General features: G+C 48.5%; 1 protein-coding gene across 2 annotated transcripts in view; it reads right to left on the reverse strand.

Moving 5' to 3' along the window:
• The window catches only part of Pacsin2 (protein kinase C and casein kinase substrate in neurons 2), a 95870-nt gene extending 91247 nt beyond the window's left edge, over positions 1-4623 (reverse strand). For both annotated transcript variants that reach the window (XM_075960166.1, XM_075960163.1), the window contains exon 1: positions 4488-4623. The gene's annotated coding sequence lies outside the window, so the exon portion shown is untranslated. The remainder of the gene's footprint in view (positions 1-4487) is intronic.
• Between the last annotated feature and the right edge of the window lie 16388 nt (positions 4624-21011).

The following is a 21011-nucleotide window of genomic DNA, read 5'->3' on the forward strand; positions in this document are numbered from 1 at the left end:
CTTTGGAATATGTGTCCTCCAGTATGTATATCATCATTATTATTAGCTCCAAGATGTCAGGGAAAATAGGATTACAGATTCTCTGAGGCAAGAGGTAGCTTAGGAAGCTATGCTCACCACCCCACCATCATGTCAGGAGGAAGACGGCTTAGGGCTAGAATGTGGCAGTCCTTACCCTGGATGCTGGCCCCCAAGTTGTTCACACATGTGCTTCTTTTCCTGGGCTGGAGAGAGGGTGTCTCATAGCTGTTGTCAGAATTTCAAAGGTTAAGAACTTCTAAGTCAGGCTGGAGCAATGGTTAAGAGCACTGGCTACTCTTCCAAAGGTTCTGAGTTCAATTCCCAGCAACCACACAGTAACTCACAACCATCTGTAATGAGATCTGGTTGCCTCTTCTGGCCTGCAGGCATACATGCAGGCAGAACACTGTATACATAATAAATGAATAAATATTAAAAAAAGAACTTCTAAGCCCCTCATCTTACAAATATAAATACTGAGACCCTGAGATGCATATTATCCTAACCTCATAGTGGAGGGAAGGCTATAAAGAGTCCAGGGTTTCTGGTCTCCATCCATCTCCCACTCTGTCATCTGGTATTCTAGGAATGGAGAAAAATTACATTAAAGTAGATGTAATGGTTCAAGCCTGAAATGTCAGCACTTGAAGGGCTGAGGCAAGAAGACTGACTTGATTCTGAGGCCAAGGACAGCCACACAGTAAGTTCCTCAATATCCCAGCAAGGTTCCTTTCTAAGATGGTCACTGAGGACTCTTGATAGCTGTTACCACTGTATCCTGCTGCTGAATCTCCTTCTCCATCTAGTTCAGTGCCTGGACCCAAGAAATGTGTGAATATTTCTAAGACTGAAATTTTTTAATGAGCTAGAGGCACAGCTTAGTGGCAGATAGCTTTCCCAGTTCCAGTCCCAAAACCGAAGTGGAGGAAACCTGGGGGAGGGTGCGTAAAGAATAAAAAAGCAGAGGTTGGGAGTATGGTTCAGAAGGTAAAGGTACCTGCCATCAACCCTTACTTACAACCCGAGTCAAATCCCCAGAATCCACAGGGTGGAAGGAGAAAACTAACGAGAACTAACTCCTACAGTTGTCTTCTGACTGCCACATGCACACTGTGGCATATCCAAACACACACACTAAATAAATGTATTATCTTTTTCAAAATAGAAGTTTTTATTTTTTTAAATGAAAATTAAAAATCTGGACAGGGAAAAACAGGTCAGCAGGTAAAGACACTTCCTGCCAAGCCTGACAATCTGAGTTCCATCCCTGCTAACCACACGTAGAGGAGAAAAACAACTCCTGCAAACTGTCCTCTGACCTCCACATGTACATCATGGCATATGCATACATGCATGTATGTATATGAGCGTGTATATATACATACACATACACACACACACACAATAAATAAAATGTCTTTTAAAAAGATGCAAACCTTGGCCTGGCCATGGTGGCGCACGCCTTTAATCCCAGCACTAGGGAGGCAGAGGCAGTTGGATCTCTGTGAGTTCGAGGCCAGACTGGTCTACAAGAGCTAGTTCCAGGACAGGCTCCAAAAGCTACAGAGAAACCCTGTCTCGAAAAACCAGAAAAAAAAAAAAAAAGGATGTAAGCCTCTTGATCTTGATTTAACAGCTGTCTCAAGTAGTAACCACAAGGATGTTTAAAAAAAAAATGTCTGGTTGTGTAGAATACCTGGAGAACTAACTATCTTTGTTGAGATAGGGTCTCACTACACAGTCAAGCTGGCCTCAGACTAGGGTAGGATTACAGGCAAGTGGCCAGTGGGAGAACTATTCTGTGTGTGTTGTGTACATGTGCAGGCCAGAGGTTGATGTCAGGTACTTTCCTTGATCACTGTCCACTGCATTTTTTTAAAGATTTCTTAATTTTATGTGTATGAATGTTTGCTTGCATGCATACACGTGCACCATGTACATGTCTGGTGCCCTCAGAGGTCAGAAGTGCAAGGTCCCCTGGGACTGGAGTTACAGATCGTTATGGTACCATGTAGGCGCTGACAAACCCAGGTCCTCTCTGTAAGAGTAACAAACGCTCTTAGCCGCTTAAGCCATCTCCCCGCCCCCTCCTTACTGTTTTGTTGAGAGTTAGAACTCAGGTGTCAAGTTTCCTGACTGAACCATCCCCCAGCCCTAGGAGACCAATTCTTTTAACCAATGAATATGAAAAATCAGAAAAAATTCTCAAACAGCCATCCCAAAAAACCACTACTGAGAGCCACCAGGAACAAGTTAAGGCCCACTTAGATCACACTCTCAGAGTTACCTTCAGGTGTGAGGAGGATGAGCAGAGGTCATAAAGGACTCTGTCCCTAGTATGCAAATCGACTCAGTAGCTAAGCCCTGCCTTCCTTGGCTGCCTTCAGGTATGCAGCTGTGGTTCCAAACAACTGGAAAAACACTGAGCAGCCACTACAGCTCATGTGAACACAGTTATTACCTACATAATCTAAAGGGTGGCTTCCAGAAGGCCAAGTACAATGGGATGATAGATAAGGCAGGCCAGAAACACCTGGGTTTCAGGTGATGTTGGCCAGAGAGCACTTTGGTCTGCTTCACAAGGTGTCACAACAGTTGGCAATTTTACTACTATTATTTGATATTCCATAACATCCTGCAAGGATTGAGTGATGACCCTTTTCAGAAGCAGGAAGTCTAAGAATCAGGCCTTAACCCATGAACATGGAGTTTCAGGGAAGAGAAAAGAATAGGAAGATTAAGGGTGGCCAGGTATGGTATTACATGCATTTAATCTCTGTGAGTTCCACGTCTGCTAGTCTACATAGCAAGATTGTGTCTAAAAAACAAAACAGACAAACAAAATCCCACAAAACTAAGAGAAAATGCCTCTGCTCCCCCTAGAAACGCCTGGCCATCAGAGATCTGTGCTGGCTCTCAGTACCAAGGGAAAGCCTCTATCAGGCAGGATGGAAACCTAGATGTTCTATCTTACATACACACACTTTTGGATTAATTATTATGTTCAGAAGTAACAAGGTGTAGTTCCCCAAAACACATGAACTAAAGTACCACTTCTCTTCAAATAAGTAGTTATTCTTTAAGAATCTCACACAGTTACGGGACGGTGGTGGCGCACGCCTTTAAAACCCCAGCGCTCAAAGGCAGGGGCAGCCGGGTCTCTGTGAGTTCGAGGCCAGCCTGGTCTACAGGTCGAGTTCCTGGACAGCCAGGGCTACACAGAGAAACCCTGTCTTGAAGGGGGAGGAAGAAAAATCCTGCAGAGAGAATTGATCTAATCAGTGTTCTACTCCTTCGTGATCAATTACTTTCCCAAGCAATAAGTACCCATCAGCCTAATGGTCAGTTTCTTTAACATCACACAAGTGTGTCTTTGTAGTGGCCTCATGACTCAAGGAGCATAGTTTCACCAAGAGACCGCCAAACTCTACAGTTAAGTGTAAATGCACAGACCAAAGCGTTCCAAGTCAAGAGAGTCCTAACTAAGCGGGAACTCATTCAGTACTTCTGTGAAAAGGTGACTCCAAATGCCCTGCGACGGAAAACGGAGGCTAACACAAAACACTGCCCACCTGGATGATCCCTTTGCGAGGGGCTCCAATGCCCTGTCAAATGCCAGGGGCGCAAGAACAGAACTTAAGCAAACGGAAAAACCTGCAGTGGGGGGAGGAAGGTGTGAGCTCACATCCACAACTCAGGATTAAATAGATTCACATCAGGCAGGACAGAGCGGGAGTGTTTGTTAAACAGCGTAATGAGTAGCCCTGGAGACCGTCAGCAACCTACTCCCCTTAATCACAAAACCTCAGGACAGCTGCGGTCAAGGAAAGCCGGCCAGAGCCAGGAATGGTGTGCACACCCCGGACCAAAGTCATCTTCCCTTGAGAACCCAACAAGAACGCAGCATCCCTGGGGTGTGTCTCCTTCCAGGTCTAATCTCTAAAGCCATGAGGTCCCCAGCCAGCCCCTCCGATCCACTCCTGGGGGGCGGGGGAAGCAAAGCCGACCTTCTCGGGGGGGGGGGGGGGGGGCGCAAGCCTGGGGAGAGAAGAACGCGGCTTTTGAGTTCCACGGGAGGAGAGAGGTGGCTGACATTTCGGATCCAATGAGTCTAGAGAACTATCAAAGTCAAAAGGACAGCATCCAGCCTTTCCTGTCTCGCCACACACCCCTAGGTCATGTTCTCCAAGCAGGCTTGGCTCTCACCACCGCGGACACCGAGTGTGGGAAGGACGGAAATGGAAGGCGGACAGTCCGCAAAGCGCCCCCAGGAGTGTGTCCGCGCGGGTCCCGCCCGCTCCGGCCGCCCCTCAGACCTCCCAGGCTCCGCCCGCCGGCTCGTGGCCCCTCTCGCGCGGACTAGAAGTTTCGAGCGGCGCGGCCCCGCGCGCTCGGCCCCGGCGCGGCCTGACAGGGGTAGGCGCGGCCACCGACCTGCGTCCCAACCGTCGCAGCGTACCCCTCACCTCGGCCGCCGCTCGCCTCGGGTTCCGCTACGCACGCCGCCCCGGCCGGGCTGCGACTCCGACCCCTTTTCCGTTCCGCTCCGGCCGCGCTGCCCGGCCCTGCCCAGACCCGCCGCCGCTTCTGCCGCCAGCCGAGACCGCGCCGCCTCCGCCGCGCCCGCTGTGCCCTCCCTATTGGCTGCCTGGATCCAGGCCCCGCCCTACAGCTCCTTCGGCGCTCCGGATTGGACAGACCAGAGCCCAGGCGGCACGCCCCCGAGCGTGCTCAAGGGGACTACCCTGGGTGAGTATTAGCGGCCTCCCCTGTCAGTCAAAGAGAAGCGCCTACTTAAGCCGCTGAGAGGCCAGCACGGGTCACTGCCCCGGAGCCGCCCGGTAGGATTTTCTTAGGCGGGCCGGAGTAATGTGGTTTTCCTAGCACCCGGGAGCGTTGCCGTGCCTGACTGGGAATTCAGATAAGGTGGACTTTCAGAAAGTTTCCTCGGATCTGGAGAGAGTGCTGCTTTTCCAGAAGACCCGGATTCCATTCCAAGCACCCATAAGGCGATTCATCACCAACAGGAATTCCAGTCCAGGGAATCTGACGCTCTCCTTGTGGGCACCAGGCACGCACGCGGTGCGGACAGACATAAGCAAACATACACATAATTCTTTTTTATTTAAAAAGTTTCCTCCGGGCCAGGAGTGGTAGCACCAGCTACCAGGAGGCAGAGGCGAGAGGATGTCTTTGCATTCTGGGTGTTCCAGGCTAGCCAACGCTAGCTAACACATAGTGAGCCCTGTCAACAAAAAAGAGGAAGTGGAGTGGAGAAACTTCCCTCCAGAGGACAGAGATAATGGCCCTCAGGGCACCAGGCAGAGTACAGACCTTTTGGTTCTTACAGTAGCCCTACTAACCTGATAAGGCCTTAGCCCCTGGAGTCAAAATGGCTAATGACTTCCTGAGCACTGCCTCACCCATCTGAGAAGTTGAGAGCAGGTAACTTTCTGGGTACTGTGGTGTAAAGAGTTAAATAGCAGTGGATAAGGGCTTCTGATCCCAGTACTCAACAAGCTAACACAGAAGAATGGCTGAGAGTTCCAGGCCAGCCTGAGAACAGAATAAGACGCTGACTAGAAGAACGAAAAGGAGTAAATGGCCAGGCAAGCCAGGGTTACATTGCAAGGCACTGACATAAATTAGTAAAGGCCCGGTGGGAGGTGCCTTTAATCCCAGCACTCGGGAGGCAGAGGCGGGTGGGAGGCAGAGGCAGGTGGATCGCCTGGCCGTCTGGCAGATCGCTGAGTTCAGCCTGCCTGGTCTACAGAGTGGGTTCCAGGATAGGCTCCAAAGCTACACAGAGAAACCCTGTCTCAAAAAAGGAAAAAAAAAAGTAAATGAAGCTAGATTAATTAGATTAATCCCAGCACTTGGGGAGACAAAGACAGGAGAATCATTGAAAGTTCAGAGTCATCCTGGGATACGTAATGAGACCCAGTCCCAACCTCCCTGCAAACAAAACAGTACAGAAAAGGCAGGTGTGGTGGCGCAGCACTTGGGAGGTAGAACAGCAGGGTCAGGAGTTTTAGGTCATTCCAGCTACCTACGAAGTCCAAGGCCAACTTGGGCTAGAGGAGACCCCGTCTTAAATGAAAATGTGCTGGGTTTTTGCACACTCTTTTAGCCCAGAGGCAAAGGCAGGTGGATCTCTGAGGCCAGCCTGGTCTATGGATCAAGTTCCAGGACAGCCAGAGCTACACGGAGAAACCCTATCTCAAAAAGCCAAAATAGTAATAAATAAATAAATGGCTGAGGAGATGCCAAAATAGTAATAGATGGATAGATAGATAGACAGACAGATAAATGGCCGAGGAAATGCTCCGTGGTTAAGCACTTGCCATGGACATGGACGAGAGTTTGAACCCCCAGGGCCCACACAGAAGTCTAGCCAGCACAGCCTGTCTGAAGAGTCAGGGCTGGACTAGCTGAATCAAGAAGCTCCAGGTTTAACAGGTGATCTTGTCTCAGTGAACAAGAAGGAAATCCAACAAGGAAGAGAACTCGATGACGACCTCTAGTTTCCACAGGCATGCACATACACATATGAATGTGCACACACATGCACACGGAGAGAGAGAACAGTGATGGAGCTCAGTAGACATAGTAAGTGCACACAGGAGGATCTTGAGTTTGAGGCTAGTCTGAGCAAGGTCAGCTGATGATGCAGACTCCTGTCCCTGGAAGTCCAAAGTTTCTCCCAAAGGCCCAAAGGTCTCTAACTCCGTCACTGTCTAATCATCATACCATTACACATGCAAATAATCTTGTTTCACACCAAGGCCTGGTGAGTCTAACCTCACCTGGACACCGGAAGTCACAGAGAAGTGTCAAGTCTGGCGCAGCCCACCAACCAGATACTTCCTCTGTCAGATGTAAATGTCTGCACAGACATCTCACAGTTTGGCCAAGTCCCCTTTACTCACATCCAACAGGTCTACTTTGCCCCTCCAAACAAAGGATTTTCCATACATCACTGATGCTCTTGGCACCTCTGTGTCCTGATGTGTGGCCGGGATGGAAGACAGAACCAGCTTTTCAGAGTTTGTGAGTAGGCGCTTGGAGAATGGCTCTTGGTCTCCATCTGTGACTGCCCTGTGTCTGAGGGAGTGACCAAACACCCACACCCCTTTGCCACATCCTTCCCACATAAAGAACCCCCTGTCACAGAGCTGTCAGGGTCAGAGGATGACAAAGTTAGTCCTTTATCAGCCATTTTACATGATACAGCCTGGATTAAAAAGTCTAGTTAAAAAACACTTTGGGTTTTTTGTTGTTGTTGTTGTTTTGTTTTTCTGTTTTTGTTTGTTTGTTTGTTTTTTGAGACAGGGTTTCTCTGTAGCTTTTTGGAGCCTGTCCTGGAACTAGCTCTTCTAGACCAGGCTGGACTCAAACCCACCTGCCTCTGCCTCCCAAGTGCTGAGATTAAAGGCATGCACCACCACAACCCAGCCTAAAACACACTTTCAAGAGGCTGGCAAGATAGCTCAGAGGTAAAGGCACTTGCTGCCAAGCCTAACTGTAATAATCTGTCCTGTCCCTTTAAGAGACAAGCCCCCCCCACACACACACACCACACACACACCCCGTCCACTGAGGCAGGCAGATCTTCCTTTCTGCTTGCAGCCTGAGTCTCTTCCTTTTCCCTATCCCTCTCAAAGAGGCTTCTGTCTCTCCCGACTTCTCCCCTTCCCCCTTCTGTCTCTCCCTCTCTCTCTCTGCTCTTCTCACTCTTCTCTTCGTTCCCCTCCATAACCCACTAAATAAATATCCAGCCTCACTCTGCATGGCGTACCTATCCATGTCTCTGTCTCCTGCCCGCTGCGTGGCTCCCCGCCTAGGAACAGCCACCTTCAAAGACCTGCAGCATGGTCCAATGGTGTGCCCATCTGTCTGTCTCTCCTCGTGGCCTGCTGCAGCCACTCAGGGAACTGCACCATCCCTGCCTGGGACTGGCTGCTCTTGGGACCCACTGTTCACTGTCTGCCGCCACATGGCCCACTGCCACCACTTGGGGACCTGCAGTGTTTCTGCTGCTGCAGCTGCCAAGGATCTGCAGCATTTTTATTTAATCCATTACACTAACAATCTTAAATTTGATTTCCTGGTCCCACATGGAAGGAGAGAACAGACTCCCTACAAATTATCCTCTTGACTTTTATCAATATGTTATAGTACATGCATGGCTACACTAAATAAATAAATAAAATGCAATAAACTAAAACAAAATAAAAAGCAGGTTTCAGACTGGACATAATGGTGCCTGCCTGTAATCTCAGCACATAGAAAGTAGAGGCAGGAAGATCAGGAGTTCAAAGTCATTCCAACTACACAGAGAGTTCAAGGTCAGCCTAGGTATGTGAGACTTTGTCTCAACCCTCCCTCAAAGAGAACCCATAAAGAGAACCCACATATTTTCACAGTGACCAAAATATTTTCAATAAATAAATAGAACACCCTGAGAAAGTTGTATTGCTGGTTGATGTGGGAGTGTCATATATCAATCTGTTGATTTCATTGGTTAAGCAATAAAGAAACTGCTTGGCCCTCATAGGTTAAAACATAGGTGGGAGGAGTAAACAGAACAGAAGGCTGGGAGAAAGAAGCTGAGTCAAGGAGTCGCCATGATTCTTCCACTCCAGGCAGACGCAGGTTAAGATCATTCCTGGTAAGCCAGCTCGTGGGCTACAGCAGATTATTAGAAATGGATTAGATCAATATGTAAGAGCTAGCCAATAAGAGGCTGGAACTAATTATTAGAAATGGGCTAGTCCAGGTGCGAGAGCTAGCCTAGAAAAGGCTAGATAGAAATGGGCCAAGCAGTGTTTAAAAGAATACAGTTTCTGTGTAATTATTTCGGGTAAAGCTAGCCGTGGGGGCAGCCGGGTGCCGGAGACACAGCCCACCACTCCAACTACAACAGCTGGTAAAATAGTCCCAGTAATTCCAAAGTCTAGAATAAGGAGAGATAGCCAGGTATAGTGGCACATGTCTTTAATCCCAGCAGAAGTAGGCAGATCTCTGTGAGTTCCAGGCCAGCCTGGTCTACAGAGTGAGTTCCAGGTCAGCCAGAGATACACAATGAGACCTTGCTTCAACAAAACAAAACAAACAAAAAAAAAAAGCAGGGGGCAGCTCTCATGTGTTTGGTGACTGTAGCAAAGACAAGGAAGGGACAACAATATTAAACACAGTAACAGTTTACTGCCCAAAATTGGGTAGAGTGTGACAAAGAGCAAAGGTGACATTTTACTGCCTCAAGATGGTTAGAATATAACAAAGAGCAGAGACTTCCCAGAAAGCAGTGAGCCCTACAGGGAGAAAGGGGTTCCTCTTGGCTGGAGCATTTCAGGCATGCAAGAAGCAGGGGTGCCTGGGTAGGGAGGGTAGCTTGGCAGCAAACAGCCACTCCACCCTGCAAGTTCCTTCCCCTCTTTGGGGCGCAATTTTCTCAGCTGTAAAACAGATAAGTCCAGGAAAACCATGACTAGTGAATTTAAGCCTGCCTTGCTCTGAGGATAACCTGCGAGTACTAAATATGTCCCAGGAGCTCTACAGCCTGTAAAACTACTTCCACCTTTGCTTATTTTGTTTGAGGCCAGACTGACTTCAAGCTCACAGAGATCTGCCTCCTAAGTGCTGGAATTGAAAGATACGCACTACCAAACTCTACCCAACTTTCAATTCTTTTAAACTGGGATTGGCATCAGGAGGGATAGCTCAGTGGGTAAAGTACTTATGATACAGACGTGAAAGCTCTGAGTTCCAGTTCCCAAAAACCATCTAAAAAGCCAAATGGAGTAGCACGTGTGTGTGATCCCAGTGCTAGGAGAGAGGCGTTAGAAAGATTCTGGGGGACTTTCTAGACAGCCAGACTAACTGAAAGAGCAAGCCCCAGATTCAGTGAGAGACCCTGTCTCAAATAACTAATAATTAAATAAATGACTGACTGGCTGGATAAATAAATAAAAGCTGGAGAGTGGTAGAGGAGGAAACCCAAAGGTAATCTTTTGGCCTCTGTACATGCATACAAAGGTCAGGGCACTCGAATACACACATGGACACACACACACACACACACACACACACACACACAGAGGATTGGAAGGTGAGAACATGGCTCAGCCCACAAGACCCTTGGCTCCAACTCCAGCACCCACTAACCAATTGTTAAGATTCTGGAAACACTGAAGTGTTAACTGGTGGGGCCATCCCTGGATCTACCCAGGAATGAAGCAGGCTCAGGAATGAAGCAGTGAAAAGAATGAACGTGTCACTGATTAGAAGGCAGTCGCCCAGCCCCCACTTACTTAAATGTTTTGTTCTTTGGCCTGAGCACGTAGGCTCAGATGTAATTGTACAGGCGGGTACAACACTCCACTCTCATATGCTGTAGGCCACTTGCCCTAATCCATCCAAGATGGAGGGGCAGGGCACAACCTACGGGATAGCCTAAGAAGATGTGGTTAGCACTTGATAAGCCAGTGTTGTTCCACTTACACACAATCCTTTTTTTTCCACGTATCTATATGTGTGTGTGCATCCCACAGCATAGGTGTGAAAGTTAGGGGACAATCCACGGGAAAAAGTCTGTGGCAGAAATTCATGCTGGCCTGGTGCCAGAGGGTTAACAAGTAACCCTTGCTAGCCATGAACTCCTGCTGGGCCATACCTGGCCTAGCTCTGGAGTTAACACTCAGCCCCTTTGTGTTACAGATACCTTTTGTTGCTCTATTTGCACCTGGCATTGTATTTTTGGAAACTTCATTCAGGTTGTTCTAAGCATATGGAAATCTGTTGGATAAGTGTAAATATGGCAAAAATAAATAAATAAATATGCCAAGAGGAGAAGGGAAGGTGCTTCAGTTCGCCAAGATTGAGCCCCCTGCTGTGGCAGAGAGGTTAAGTTTATTCTCAAGTGTCTCTGAGTCTTCATTTCATGGACCTGCATGCAGCCACACACCTGTGCCGAGATACACACAACAAAAGTACACACCTACCTTGTAGGTCCTAGGGATGAAGCTCAGGTTACAGACTAGAGAGTAAGCACTTTTACCTGCTGAGCTGTCTTACTACCTTCTAAAAAAACAACAGAAACAAACTGTCTTCAAGTGTCTAAACTGGCCAGAATTTACTATATAGCCAAGAATAACCTTGAACTCCTGACCCTCCTGCCTCCTTTCCCCAGGAGCTGGGATTACAGGGATTTTAAAGGTGTGCCTCACCACGCATCTCAACTACTTCTCATGCCTCTTGACTACTTCAGGGCACAGATCCTGATAGAAACTCTTCTACTAAGTGGAAAACCCATGCGGAGGGTCTCTAGTACAGTGTTACCATCCGTGCCAACTTGGACCAGGTAAAACTTGAATGAAAGATGCAACGAGGCCCAGACTTTTTTTTTTAATATTTTTATTTATTTATTATGTATACAATACTCTGTCTGTGTGTGTGCCTGCAAGCCAGAAGAGGGCACCAGACCCCATTACAGATGGTTGTGAGCCACCACGTGGTTGCTGGGAATTGAACTCAGGACCTTTGGAAGAGCAGGCAATGCTCTTAACCTCTGAGCCATCTCTCCAGCCCCCGAGGCCCAAACTTTACTTGATAAAAGATAAAGATATAAATTCCCCAAGAAGCCAGTCATGGTGGCGCACACCACAATCTGAGCACCACACAGGTGGAAGCAGGAGGAACAAGAGTTCAAAGCCACCCTGAACTCCTCAGCCTGACTCTGCCTCTAAAGACAGCAGTCAAGTGTGGTTGCAAAAAAACCTATAATCCTAGTACTTGGGAGACAGTGGCAGGAGGATCAAGAATTCAGTTACCTGTTGGGGGAGGGGCTGCTCATTGGTCCCAACTGCCCTGTCATGAAATAATCACACAGAAACTATATTATTTGCAATACTGTTTGGCCAATAGCTTAAGTATATTTCTGGCTAATTCATATCCTAAACTAACCCTTCTTTATTAATCTGTGTATTGCCACGTGGCAGTGGCTTACCGGGTAATATTCCCAGTGTCTGTTTCACACAGAGAACCCATGGCTTCTCCCTAACTCTGCCCTTCTTTTTCCCAGCATTCTGTTCCGTCTTCCCCACCCACCTACGTTCTGCCCTGTTATAGGTCCAAAGCAGTTTCCTTATTCATTAACCAATAAAAGCAACACATAGACAGAAGGACCTCCCACACCAGTCACCCTCTACTACATAGCCAGGTTGGGTTGAGGGCAGTTTGAGCTACATGTGACCCTACCTTAAAGTATCAGAGGATGGAGGGCTGGCTCATCAGTTGAGAGTGATTCCTGCTCTTCTAGAGAACCTGAGTTCTATTCCTAACACTCTCACTGGGTAGCTCACAGACACCTGTAAGTCCAACTCCATGGGATCCCACACCATCTTTGAGGGCACCCAAACACACACACACACACACTCACACACACACACACACACACACACACACTTTTCAAAATTTAAAAAAATTTCTAGAACAATCTCTTCACATTCTTTGAGGGCAATTGAAGATGCTCTTCAGGCCAACCGATATGGAGCCTGCAAATCGTAAGATGACACTTGGGACTCAGAATGGAATCTGTGTTGGCAGGTCACCCTCCCTCTCCCTCCTTATCAACTGTCCCTGCCAGCACTTTGATTCTAAGCCTCCAGAATTGCAGAAGAGTAAACATCATTGTCTTAAACCACCCAGGCTGAGGCTGCAATCCTCTGTCAGGCAACTCCAGGTAACATTTCCACAGCATAGCAACACGAGAAAGGCCAGATGTTTGTCCTCAAATCTACTTTTTTGTCTCCCACATAGTCTACAATGAGCAATGACACCTTACGGAAAGAAGGCAGAAGGCAGGGATGGGGAAGGAAAGAGAGTAAGAGAAAATTGTGCAATAAGCCCAGGCCCAATAGTTTAACTGACATTCTGGGACAAAGGTGAACTTCAAAGCCTCCCCCACCATTCCTCATCTAAGCCAGGAGACTTTGGGCAAGCCTGTCACTTCTCAGCATCTGTAGACTTGTCTGATCAGGAGAATGAGCACAGCCCCACCTTTCTCCCCGGATTGGCTGTTGAATGAAGTTCTGCATATATGGAAAGTGCCTAGTACCATGCCCTCCATGCCCTGAAGGATCTACCTACCGATAATGGGTGCTAGCCCGGGCCAGGATGCATCTGTGCCTCAGAGCCACTTCCTGGCATCTACAAGGGCAGAGCAAGCAGCTGAGGCACCCGCCTCCCTCTCCTCACCCATACTCCATGCCTCTTAAGAGTGACTAGAGCTGGCCTGCTTAAGCCGACACTACCTGTTTGCTGTCTCTCACCACAGAGAAATACCATACATCTCTTCTTCCTCCAACTTGTCTGCCCTGTCATCTGCATTCCCACTCCCACAGCCTTCTGTACCTCCCCTTGGGAGCCTCCACCTAGACTGAGACTACTGAGCACCCACGTTCCACTTCCAACAGTTCTGTGGGGGCAGCAAGCAAGACCAACTCCATTTTAAGTTTAGGGTATTTTGTTTGATTTTTTTTTTTTTTTTTTTTTTTTGGTTTTTCGAGACAGGGTTTCTCTGTGGCTTTGGAGCCTGTCCTGGAACTAGCTCTGTAGACCAGGCTGGTCTCGAACTCACAGAGATCCGCCTGCCTCTGCCTCCCAAGTGCTGGGATTAAAGGCGTGCGCCACCACCACCCGGCTGATTTTTTTTTTTTTGAGACACGGTCTCTCTGTGTAGCACTGACTGTCCTAGAACTTTCTCTGTGGACTAGGCTGGTCTTGAACTCAGTGACCCACCTGCCTCTGCCTCCCAAATGCTGGGATTAAAGGCACACACTGCCACATACAGCTTCCACTCCACATTTAAATAATTCTACATGCATGAATGCCTGCTTATGGCCCCCACTTCCTTTTCTCTCTGGGTCTGGGGAAGCTAATGAACCTGGGTCAGGGAGATGGTTCAGTGGGTAAAAGGTGTTGCCCCGGAGGCCTGAGGACCTCAGTTAGTTTCCCAGAACCCATCTACCAGCTGGATATAGTAAAAAGCATCTGCAATCCCAGTGCTCCTGCCTATAGGAGACAGACACAGGAGAATGGGGAGAAGCTCTCAGACCAGCTAGCCTGTGAGAGATCCACAGACCGGCTAGCCTGTGACAGACCCACAGCAGCAAATAACTAGCATACCCTGTCTCAAGTAAGCTGGAGGGAAGGCAAGGACTGGGACCCATATAATGCACACACACTCCACAGATCCACATACACACTCCACAGACATACACACACCACAGACATACACACACATGCGCACACACATCACACAGATACATGGAAAGATTTCTGAGGCAGAGGATGTGGCTCAGTTAGTAGAGTGTTTGTTTGCCTAGCATACAAAAAGCCTGAGTTCAATCCTCAGCACCACATAAACCAGGCATAAAACCAGGTCTCCCACTCCCGTAAAATCCCAGGATTTGGAAGATGGAAGTGGGAGGATCACAAGTTCAAGGTCATCTTTAGATAAATATCAAGTTTAAGGAAAGGGCAACCTGGGATACACGAAACCTACCTTAAGGGGGAACAAAGGGAAAGGAGAAAAAAGAGGAAAAGAGGGCAAGAGAAGACAAGAATAGTGGGCCCAAGCATGGTGGGATACCGATGGGTTTTCAGTCATGTGACCTAGAGCTGTGCCCCACTCTGCTGTCAGGATCACGTGATGATGGATTCCCCCTTCCTCCTCAGGTGCAGATACAGTGGTGAAGAGCACTTTGCTGCTTTTGCAGAAGTCTTGGGTGGGGTTCCCCAGCCTCCACACGGTGACTCACAATCAATCATTCATAACTCAGTTCTGGGGAATCCAACACCCTCTTCCGACTTTTGAGGAACCCAGGCATTGTACATGATGCACATGCGTAGACAGCCCAGACACTCACACACATAAAAATAACATATCTAAAAAAAACACACAGAGTGAGAGTTCACACCAGATGCCACTATTGGGCAGTTAGTGACAGAGAGCCCCAGGAGGAAGATGTATTCAACATTTGGGATTCAGAACCACAAAGCCAAAAGACTGCAAAGATCACAGACCAGACAGCCCTATCATCCTTCCTTTTTTTTTTTTTTTTTTTTGGTTTTTCAAGACAGGGTTTCTCTGTGGTTTTGGAGCCTGTCCTGGAACTAGCTCTTATAGACCAGGCTGGTCTAGAACTCACCGAGATCCGCCTGCCTCTGCCTCCAAGTGCTGGGATTAAAGGCGTACGCCACCACCACCCAGCCCTATCACCCTTCCTAAGAGAGGAAGTCAAGCCTGGAGAAGTCGCAAGAGTGGCCCCCAGACCCACCCAGTAGTCAGGGACCCCTTGCAAATTTGCTCCCACTTCCCAAGTTCTCCAGTAACCCTCCTTGTAACTGAATTCAATCGACACATAAGGCCGGGTCCCTGGCTACATGACCCACCTCCCAGCAGCAGCTGCTAGCTGGGGCAGCAGAAGGGAAGAAAGAAGTGGGCAGGGTGCATCAGGTCCTGGGAGAAGCCAGAGATAAGCAAAATCTGGAAGGCTTTTAAGAGGCCAGGGGAATGTGAAGGGTTGGAGCTCCAGCACTTGACCCTCCTTCCAGGGTATGGCCAAGGCTGGGGAGGCCAGAGGGCCCAAATCCAGCGCAAGGTAACCTCAGCAGCCTTCCTCTAGGCTTCTGACTCCTAGAAGCTCCCAGGTGGCGGGGGGGGGGGGGGGGGGGGGGGGGGGGGGATCAGAACAGGCCAACACCCCCCCCCCCTTCATCCCAGCTGTCCCTTGGCAGGTTCTGGACGTGCCCTTCCTGTTGTGACAGCTCTATTTTCTGCGCAACTGGTTCCAGCCGTGGCTCCGGTTTCAGATTGCAGCACGTGCGCTCATTAAGGCTGATGGGAGTATCATGTGGGCACCGGGGAGAGCCGCTGCTGCCAAGCCTGGCCAGGCTAATCACAGGTCAGGACATTCCTACAGTGTGCTCAGAGAGCTAATAGCCGGTGCCAGACCCTGCCTGGGACTGCCAGGACCCAGCACCCATATGGCTGCCCACACAGATAGAGCTTCACGCAGAAGTAGCTGACATTTCCTTAACAAAGCCCCACAAAAATGAGAATGAATCCAGCCAGCCCTGAACTGGCCTGAAAGAGTCCCTTATAACCATCGCTAAACTTGACTGAAGTCTCCTAACCCAGCACGTCATCCCAAATGATGTTTTGAAAGTGGTTTGTTCCTTGAGGGTATATATCCCATCACTCACGACCAGCTTGCATTGCACCTAGGAATTCCACCATAGGAGATTCAGTGACAGCTGAGGCCTCTGGCGAGGGAAGAAAGGCACTGATAAGGGAATGCATCCTCAGAGGAAGCACAGACGTGGCTGGGACAAGCATCCTCTGAGCCATAGAGAAACAGGTGTCTTTCTTTTATCACTGAACATCTTAAAAAATGATTTATAAGGCTGGAGTGATGACTCAGAGTTTAAGAGCAGTGACTGTTCTTCCAGAGGTTCTTAGTTCAGTTCCCAGCAAACACATGGTGGCTCACAACCATCTGTAATGAGATCTGGTGCTCTCTTCTGGCCCACAGGCAGAAGAACACTGCATATATGATAAATAAATCTTTTTTTAAAAAAAAACGACTTATAGATGGATGTGTGGTGTACGCCTTTAATCTCAGCACTTTGGAGGCAGAGACAGGTAAATCTCTGTGAGTCTGAGTCCATACCCTTCATTAATTTTTCTGTAAACCTAAAAACACTCATTTTAAATGGCTCATTAAGGTGCTGGAGTTAAGAGTTAAGGCTTGGCAGTTAAGAGCATTTATTGCTCTTGTAGAGGACCAGAGTTTGGTTCCCAGTACCCACATCTGGCAGCTCACAGCCACCTGTGACTCCAGTCCCATGAACACTCACATGCATATGCTACCTATAATTAAGGGTAAAATAAATCATTTTTAATTTTCATTGTTGGTTTCTTCTTTTTTCTTTTTATTTCTTCTTCTTCTTCTTCTTCTTCTTCTTCTTCTCCTTCTCCTCCTCCTCCTCCTCCTTGTCCTCTTCCCTCCCTCCTTCTTCTTTTTAAGATGGGGTCTTTCCACACAGTCCTGACTGTACTGAATTCACTTGTGGAGACCAGACTGGCCTCCAACTCACGGAGATCTGCTGGCAGCATAGCTCAGTATAGTGCTTGCCTTACCTGCACAAAGCCTTCGATTTTCAACATCTCATAAAAATGAGCATGTTAGCAGACATCTCCAATCCTAGCACTCAGGATGGGGAGGCAGGAGGAACAATTTCAAGTCACGCTTGGTTATGCAGCAAACTCAAGCTCCCACCCCACCCCAGGCTACATGAGACCCTGTCTCTGACGGTCTCTGAGGCTGTAGAGGGGGAAGACAAAGGTGATTTCCCACAGGCCTGCATTACTTTCCTCTTATCTTCCTTCTACCCCTATTCTCCTGACACTTAGATCTTAGATCAGCGGGCATAGCTGTGACAAATGCCTGGCCAATGCTAGGTGATCACTATCGACTAAAGCGCACAGCGCACATTGGGGTTTGTCGTTTGTGTTGTTTTCCATGGAGCTTGACCAATTCATGAGTTCTATTCTTACCTTATCCCACTGAGTTCTTCCACTACCCTAAAAAAATCAATACTCTGTGCTCACAACTATAATCCCAGCACTGGGGAGACAGACGCAGGAGGATCGTGAGTTCCAGGATAGCCTGGGCTAACCTAGTAAGAACTTTTTCAAAAACAATTTTTATTTTTTTTTATTTTTTTATTTTTGGTTTTTCGAGATAGGGTTTCTCTGTGGCTTTGGAGCCTGTCCTGGAACTAGCTCTGTAGACCAGGCTGGTCTCGAATTCACAGAGATCCGCCTACCTCTGCCTCCCGAGTGCTGGGATTAAAGGCGTGCGCCACCATCGCCCGGCCAAAAACAATTTTTAAAGTAAAATTGAGAATTAAAACTCAGACATGCGGTGATGCATGCCTCTTATCCTAACACTTGGGAGATAAAGGCAGGAAACCTAGGAGTTCAAAGTCATTCTTACCCACATAATAAATCCAAAACTACCTTGAGCTATGTAAGATCCGATCTCAAAAAAAGAAAGAAAGAAGGAAAGCAAAAACAAAACAAACAAAAAATACTCAAAAAAACCAAAAACCCTAAGATGGGCTGGTGAGATGGCTCAGTTGGTAACAGTTACTGTGTGTGCTGGCTAACTTAATATCAGTTTGACACATTCTAAAATCGCGAGAAAAGTGAATCTCAATTCAGAAAGTGCCTCCAGAATATGCAAGCTTGTAGAGCATTTTCTATTTATTTGTTTATTTATTTATTTATTTTGTATTCTGTCTGTGTGTATGCCTGCAGGCCAGAAGAGGGCACCAGACCCCATTATAGATGGTTGTGAGCCACCATGTGGTTGCTGGGAATTGAACTCAGGACCTTTGGAAGAGGAGGCAATGGTATTAACCGTTGAGCCATCTCTCCAGCCCCCGTAGAGCATTTTCTTAATTAATGATTGACCTGGGGGAGCTCAGTTCATTGCGGGTGGTGCCATCCCTGGGCTGGTGGTCCTGGGTTCTATAAGAAAGCAGACTGAGCAAGCCATGGTGAGCAAGCAGCACCCGTCCATGGCTTCTGCATCAGTTCCTGCCTCCAGGTTTCTGCCCAGCTTAAGTAAGTTCCTGTCCTGACTTCCTTCATGGATGAACAATGATGTGGATGTGTAAGCCAAATAAGCCCTTTCCACCCCAACTTCCTTTTGGTCATGGTGTTTCATCACAGTAACAGAAACCCTAAGACACTGTGCAAGCCTTGACATCCTGACTTCAATTTCAAGAAGACACAGAGGGGCCGGGCGGTGGTGGCGCACGCCTTTAATCCCAGCACTCGGGAGGCAGAGGCAGGTGGATCTCTGTGAGTTCGAGACCAGCCTGGTCTACAAGAGCTAGTTCCAGGACAGGCTCCAAAACCACAGAGAAACCCTGTCTCAAAAAAACAAAAAAAAAAAAAAAAAAAGAAGACACAGAGGAAGGAGAACTAACACCGAAAACTGTCCTCTGACCACACACTCATGAGCCCCCCGTACACACGGAATAAATAATGTAATTTAAAAAATAATAAAAGCAAAATTTGAAACTCTTCAAGCTTGAGTAGGGAAAGACGGATGATTTATCTGGGAGGAGGGAAAGGTGACAGAAAGACAAGTCTGGCCTGGACACCGGCATGCCAGGGGCTTCCAAGGTCTGGAACCGCAAGGATGGGTAGGGACAATGGCAATGGTGCTTTCACAGAAGATGGCGGAAAGCCTCGGGAGCAAGGTGTGGTTTTAATTGGGCCTTAAGGCAGAGCAGGATCCTGTAGGGGGAAAGGAAAAACATGCCAGGAAGAGGATCAATGTGGGCTGTGACCCACATTGTGAGGCAGGGCGGCAAGGGTTGCTGGGGACGTGGATGGGGAGAGAAAGGGATGTTACAAGAGCTGGCTGTATCTGCAACCGGGAAGCCACTCCAGTCCAAGTGACCAGCCAGGCCAGGTGTGGGCTGATGCTAAGCCAGGGCAGCTGCTGGGCAAACATCTCCACTTGTCTCCCTGCTTCCTGCAGCCCTCAAAGCCTTTCTGTTTGAACTCCCTTGCTGGTGAGACAGGAGATACAGCTCCCTCCCTGCCGGATGTGGGTATTTGGTGTCACCATGACAGACACACCCCCAGCTTTATGGATATGACTCAGCCCTCACCCAGTCCAGGGCTCTCCCAGCACAGGGCAACACCCTCTCTTGGCTCCGCCATACTGGCTGTTTGTAAGCCAAGAGCCGTGGGCAGGGTCTAGAAACTGCCTGCCCAGGGGACAACGGGAAGGGAAGGGAGAGAACAGCTCCTACCAGCAGGTGTGTCATTTTCTCTGCTAAGAATAGCAGAGAGGCAACAAGCCCTGAACTGGCCCAAGCATACAAGTGCAGCCAGCGCTTCTGCCTGAGCAGCAGGCAGGGATAACTGTCACTCTCATGTCGCTGGCTTTCCCCAAGGAAACAGGCTCAGAGAATCTAAATTGGCATGGGGGTCACACAGCAAGAAGGGTGGTAGAGAATCTTTCAGGATCTCTTTAATGTCAGGGTCCAGGCTTTGAAGTTATATTCAGTAAACGTCTATTACTTCGTGTTGGCAAATGGGGGAAAGGCCCAGCCCAAGGGTGGGTGGAGCCACCCCTGGGCTGGTGGTTTTGGGTTCTATAAGAAAGCAGGCTGAGCAAGTCGTGAGGAGCAAGCCAGGAAGCAACATCCCCCTCCCATGACCTCTGCATCACCTCCTGCCTCCAGGTTCCTGCCATGTTTGATTGAGTTTCTGGCTTGACTTCCCTGCATGGGAATGGAGTAACCATGAAGGCACTGCTGGTCAGGATGGGGACCAGGGAGGTACTGGGCAGCTAGGGCTCTAGCCACAGGCTCAGCAGCCTTCCTTCTAGAATGGACTAAGATTCAGCAGCTCAGCCCTTGAGATCGCGGAGCAGTTCAGGCACTGTGGAGCACATGCCCTTTCCAGACGGGGAGGACTCCCCTGTGCCCAGCAGTCAGCCTAGACAATGGCACACAGTTGTCACACCTGAGCCTCAGCAGCAGGCTTGGTCTCTTCCCTACCCTCCTCCCTCTGGGCGGTCCCTTTCTCACCTGTTCCCTTGCAGCAAATACCTGGCTGCCTGTCCACAGCTGGACAGTAGTGAATGGCCTTTGCGTCGTGGTCAACAAAATGAAATATAAACAAAACCGAAAAACAAGCCCCAGTCTTCTGCTTGCTGGGGAAGAACTCCTATAAGCCCGGATTCCCATCGACTGTTTTGTTCAAATTTGCTATATAGTTAAGGATGAATGACTTTGAACTTCCTGTCTTCACCTCTGAGGGGCTGGGATCACAGGCATGCGCCAGCCACCAAGCTCAGCCTAGACAGCCTTTCAATTCACTCTGAAAGTACTGA

The sequence above is a fragment of the Microtus pennsylvanicus genome, chromosome 2 (assembly GCF_037038515.1).
Source record: "Microtus pennsylvanicus isolate mMicPen1 chromosome 2, mMicPen1.hap1, whole genome shotgun sequence".
Taxonomy (NCBI): domain Eukaryota; kingdom Metazoa; phylum Chordata; class Mammalia; order Rodentia; family Cricetidae; genus Microtus; species Microtus pennsylvanicus.